The 6,000-nt window shown below is 38.0% G+C and overlaps 1 long non-coding RNA gene across 1 annotated transcript; it reads right to left on the minus strand.

Moving 5' to 3' along the window:
* Positions 1 to 1,848: 1,848 nt before the first annotated feature.
* LOC129947956 (uncharacterized) lies at positions 1,849 to 3,131 on the minus strand. Its single transcript, XR_008781789.1, has 3 exons — positions 2,626 to 3,131; positions 2,090 to 2,269; positions 1,849 to 1,979 (listed from the first exon to the last, which is right to left on the minus strand). It is a non-coding gene; the product is annotated as an uncharacterized LOC129947956 (long non-coding RNA).
* Positions 3,132 to 6,000: the final 2,869 nt, after the last annotated feature.

Genomic DNA, 6,000 nt, shown 5'->3' on the forward strand with positions numbered 1-6,000 from the left:
GATGGAGAATGCACGCTGCTCTATCAAGGTCGCAAAAGATCTTACCGATGCATTTGATGTCAAAATAGGTTTTAGACAAGTCGATGCACTGTCATGCGACTTCTTCAACATCGTTCTGAAAAGAATTGTGCAAAACTCAACCGTCAAAAATAGATGTACAATCTTCCAAAGGTCCATCCAATTACTTACAAGATCAAAGCGTGATTTCAGTGGAGCGTTTTTGAGCATTGCGACGGAAGCGAAGAAGATGGGTTTAGTGGTCAATGAGGGCAAGACCAAGTATATCAAAATAAAATGGGGTGGCGCAACAGTCCGTTGTGAACCAGGGCTGTGTGCGAGTACTGTTGACAGGAATGGAAGGGACCTACAATTTAAGACCGAATCCGAACGGCTAGTTTGAGAAAGCACTTTTTATGACAAGAATTACTCTTGAAGGATTTGTCAATTCCTCGCAAGAGGCAGTACCCGCGAAAATTATTTTTTTTTTAAATTAAGGTGGCACAGGTAGGTATTGAACCCTAGACCCCTTGCATGACAGTCCAACGCACTAACCATCATGCCACGGGTACTACCAAGTATATGCTGTCATCAAAAAAGGACACTGAACGACAAAACGTCACATGGACAGCTATAACTTTGAGGTAGTTAAGGACTTTGTCTACATAGGCACCGCTATTAATACAGACAACGACACCAGCGCTGAAATCAAACGAAGAATAACTCTTGCAAATCGCTGCTTTTTTGGACTTAGAAGGCAATTTAGAAGTAAAGTCCTCTCACGAGCATATAAAATCACCATCTATAAGACACTCATCATCCCGGTTCTCATTTATGGCGCTGAGGCCTGGACCCTGTCAAAGAAAGATGAGAGCATCTTAGGATGCTTCGAGTGAAAAATTCTTCGGGTGATTTTTGGTCCTGTCGAACTGTACGGGCTGTACAGCGACACTGACCTAGTTAGCAGAATTAAAGTCCAACGGCTTAGATGGATAGGTCATGTAGAACGAATGGACATCAACGCTCCAGCCCGGAAGGTCTTCGAATCCAATCCCGAGGGACGGCGCAGTAGAGGAAGACCGCGACTCAGGTGGCGCACCCAGGTGGGAGAGGACCTCAACCAACTTGGCGTGCGAAACTGGAGACAGCTTGCTAGGGACCGAGCTGGCTGGAGACGCTTATTGGTTGAGGCCCAGGTCCGCCCGGACTGTAGCGCCACCTTAAGTAAGTAAGTAAGTGAAAAGGTTAAATATGCTCCTTAAGGAGAAATGTCAACTTTTCACATATAATTTTCTCCAAGAGTTTTGGTATACTTGATAATTTACAAAAAGGACGGTAGTTATTTACTTCCTGCTTAGGACCATTTTTATGAATTGGATAAAGAAATTCTACTTTCACAAGAGAGGGATTGAAAATAAAATAAAGGGGCTCAGATATAGCAAGTGCACATTTCTTCTAGATAATTGGTGGAATTTCATCAGGGCCTTGCTTGCAATCGTTATCTAAATTCAAAAGACCTTCTTCGATTTCCGAAATATTAATTTCCAATTGTCCTATGTCAACCTTATAACTATGATTATATGTGAGTTAAAAAGAAATCTTTTCGTAGTTAAAATACATTTTAAATGGATCGACGCATATTGTAATAAAGATTCCATGTATTCATTGATGTTTAATAAAGGAACACCATTCGTATCCACAAGTTATACACATTTAAAACTGTGTAGGTAGAATCTAGTAGAATATTTTAAATAGGACAGTTGCATAAACTGCACTATGTATACCTTTTGTTTGTTTAAACTGAGCTGAAACTATAGGACCAGAATTTTGTTAACTAGTTTCCTAAACTTACCTGCGTTTGGTTCTCTTGATCGTTTTGTTTAACTCGTTGGTAACTCTTTATTTATGTATAAACATTTTATCTCGAGGTTTTATAGTTTTCAATTGGTCCAAGATAAAGGCCAAGATTGTTGGAAAATGGTCTGAAAGAAAATGAAAACAATACTTCATATCTCAGCTTATTAAGAAAATAATGCATTTTTATAATAATTTTAGGGATACATTGGTATGCAGTTAGGAGTTAATTGGTTACCTAGATTTGTCTGGGATGTATTTGACCTTGTGTGATGAGTCAGGAGTCCACTGTCCAACAAAATATTCACGTTACCAAATGACTATTATTATTAATATTTTATTAACCGTAGAAAATTTGATTGCAATTCTTTTTTGTTTAAACGGAGACGCAGACGCTGAACTCTCGAGGTCGACTCTCCTATGGAATGGCAGTCGTAGTGGCACGCGTTAATTTGTTAATTAGGCAACAAGAAAAGACGTTGCAGAAGAAGAAGAAGAGCACATCAAAACAAAGAAGAAACAAATGAAACAAAACATAAACAACAAGAAAAATTATAACAAGAAAAAAAAATAATAACTTTTAAAGAATCAACTTCGGCCGCTGTAGCGGGCAGACGGAAACGAAAACTAAGACGAAGACGAGCGTAGCAGAAAAATGAAAAGAACACAATAAATCTACAGACACAGGCTACACAAAGAGTCTTGCAAACGAAAACGAAACTGCTGAGGCAGCCCTGGCTCTAGTTCTACTCTAAGTCGGTGCGGTGCACTTACGTAAACTAAAACTGCAAAAAAAAAAGTCCACCACCACACCAAGTTTTAAAAAAACTGGGGACGACGGGGACAGTTTTCAGAGGCTCCTTTGACCATTTTGGTGTTGGTACTGGTGCTGGTGCTGGCGCTGGGTGGCAGTGGCATTGGCAGCGGCGGCGCGGCGATGGCGATGTCGATTTCGATAGCGATGGCGATGCAACGAAAATTTACTCCTTTGCCAAATGTCTCGAATAATTTTAACTTTTTCGACGAAAAATTTCGATCAACGTTTTCTTTTATTTAACTTTATTCTATCTAAGTTATAGAAATTAATAAATACCGACGACACATGAACTTTAAATGTACATTTATTTGCAATTTTTTTTTAAATTAGTAGGTAATAATTTTTTGGCAATGGCACAAAGAAATGGGAATTTGGGAATTTTAATGACGGAACTTTTGTCTGCTCTGCTCTGCTCCTAGGTATGTGAATGTGAATAATGTGAATGTGTATATGTGATGTCGATAGTCGATTCGATTTCGATGGCAATGCGATGTGTGGTTCTTCTCCAAACAAATAGCTCCATACTTTTCTTTTACTAAAATAATTTGTTTTGTTCTGCTTTTTCTTGCTCATGTGCTATTTTTTCGCTGAAGGATGAATGGTTTGGCTATAGAATTGAATTGTTTTGCGGATGTGGTTTTCTCTTTTTATCTTAATGGGGTTTAGTACAACAACTTGGTTTACACAAGATATTTGGTAAATTGAATTACAGATGGCGTTAAATTTGATCAAAATTTAGATTTTCGTTGTACCCAAGTTACATTGGTTAAAAGGTGTTGTTCAAGGCGTAAACACACTTTGTACCTAGCAAAACGATTTCAACAATTAATGATAATGCGGAACCCAGAAGATTAATGTAGTATTCCCTTAAATACTTGTTTTTTTTTTGTTAATTCATATCACAAACAGATTTTTAATCTTTTCGCTTGGATCAGACAAACAAACAAAAGACTTAATGCTGAGCAATGCTTTATTAAGATATGAATAGAAGCTACTTTGTACTAAAAGTGCGGGATTTAATTTTTATTTTCAAATAATTTTAGGGAATCCAATTGCAATATAATAAAAATTGTTGCTGTTTGATCGATCTATTTGTTATACTCAGCTTATTTATGTTGAGTTGCATTTTTAATAATTCTTTTAAGTTTAATTTAATGCTCATATCCAATTCAATACAAACCAGAGTTAGCTGGGAACCTTGTAGGCATGTATTTTAATCCCAGATTATGGTGGTTGTGTAGGCAGTACATTAAATTCAAATCTATCTGGAAACAAGTGAATCTCGTTACTTATTATTGTTCAGGTTGAATAATTCTTGGACAGCCACTATCCAAGATGGAAACGGACACACTTAGGCCAGTTTAATGGTCCATTGTGATACCACATGAATCTTGAGGCTTCCTCCTAAGCTCAATGGAACCAGCTTGAGTCCCTTACGAAACGTGAGAGGCTGATTATACCGATATGATTTAGATCGTTTAGATCGTTAAAGAAGAATTCCCCTAGGTATTTCTTGCGTTTTCGAGCTAGTGTTGGCCAGATGTTTTTTGTGGCTTGATACGTGGTGATGTTGTTTCACCTGGTGCCTGCCCTCCTCGCAGCGTCTTGCATTAGCAACAATTTACAAGTAGCGATTGGTATGCCAGTACTTGCCAAACGTGGTAGGATGGGCTGTACTGTGCCGTTCCTGGCGAGTTCATCTGCCTAACAGTTACCTGGAATGTCTCTATGGCCCGGCACCCAGCAAAGGTGAATATTAAACTGTTGCGCCATCTCCATTAGAGATGATCGACACTTATGAACTGTTATAGAGTTTGTAGAGACAGAGTCCAGAGATTTGATAGCGGCCTGGCTGTCAGAGAAAATACGGATATCAGATGTTGATATCACGTTTTCTTTAAGCCAGGACAAGACTTCCTTTATCGCCAAAAGTTCCCCCTGGAACACGCTACAATGATTGGGAAGGCGGAATGAGAGACTTAATTTCAATCGTTCAGAGTACACACCTCCACCAACCCCTTCTTATATTTTTGACCCATTTGTGTAAAAATGGATTGACTCATCCTCCAAGAATTGGCCAATGTTGTTGTTAGTCCACTGCGACTAAGCATTGAGGCGAATAGCAGAGCTTGCAGCTATTTGTCATATTTGCTAAATATGTCAAGAGGTGTAAGGTAGAGCAAGGTGTCCAGTGCCGCAGACGGGGTCGTGCGAAGCGATCCGCTTATACATAGGCAGGCTGGACGTTGGACTTTATGCAAGCACTTTGAATAGGCTCATTTGTTAAGCGTACTAATGCTCTATGTTGGTTCTGTCTTTTAAACATATTCTTTTTTAATTTAAAGCTTTGGATTCTTTTACTCTAAACTAGTTCTGATTTATTGTTGTCAGTGAGTTGAAGTAACTATTAAACACTTAAAAATGCATCGTTTTGAAATTAGATTTAAATCTAGTATTGCCTTGAAGAGGAACGCTCGGCATGACCTCTGATGGTGTGCTTCCTAAAGAATTTGAAACTTCTGTTTGGCATGGGGAATGTATTGATGGTGTGATGGAATGTGCTTGAATTCCAAAATAAAGGAATTAAAAATATACTTATTTCAGTTGATAAGATATAATAGGTCCGTTTGCGTACTCTCTGCACTAAAATTCGTAAAAAGAGATATTTTATAGAGTGGTGTGCCAATAGTCTGTCCGTTTATGTTTCCTTCCTTTTCCTCACTCCTTTTTGTTTTTGTCTGCAGGCCCAACAATCCCACCTAACCTATTCCAAATCTTCCTATCTCTTTTTCCTACCATATATCGGCCCTATGGAGGCAATCGTCGGAGCGGAAGTTTCTCCGATTTCCTACGAATCGAAGACATTTTGCTTCGAAGAAGTTCTCCGATATGCTGATCGGAAATTCTTTTCGACAAAATTTTAAGCATGTCATTTAAATATTATGCTTTCCGATTGTAATGTTTTTATTTTTGAGAGATATAAACAGATGTTTCCCCGAAGTCCTCCGACAGGTTTTTGTTTTGTGTTTATCCTTCTCTAAAACAAATCTTATCCAAGCGAAAGTTTTTCTTGAATCAAGAACAGATTTAGAAGATACGAAGAATTGTAAAATTACAAGATAAGAACTAGAATAGAACATTAGTTTACTTACGCGCGCCGCAGATATTTCGCGTATATTACTTTTGTTTCTCAATCTCTTATTTTGTTTATGTCGTGCCTGCTGTGTATAAACTAATTGAAAGCAGAGACTTCAAAGTAAATAAAGTTTATTTAAGACAGTTATATATGTGAATTTAAACAATTGGTTTCTGATTATAAATGTATCGCAATA

Source organism: Eupeodes corollae, chromosome 2, assembly GCF_945859685.1.
Source record: "Eupeodes corollae chromosome 2, idEupCoro1.1, whole genome shotgun sequence".
NCBI classification, from domain to species: Eukaryota; Metazoa; Arthropoda; class Insecta; order Diptera; family Syrphidae; genus Eupeodes; species Eupeodes corollae.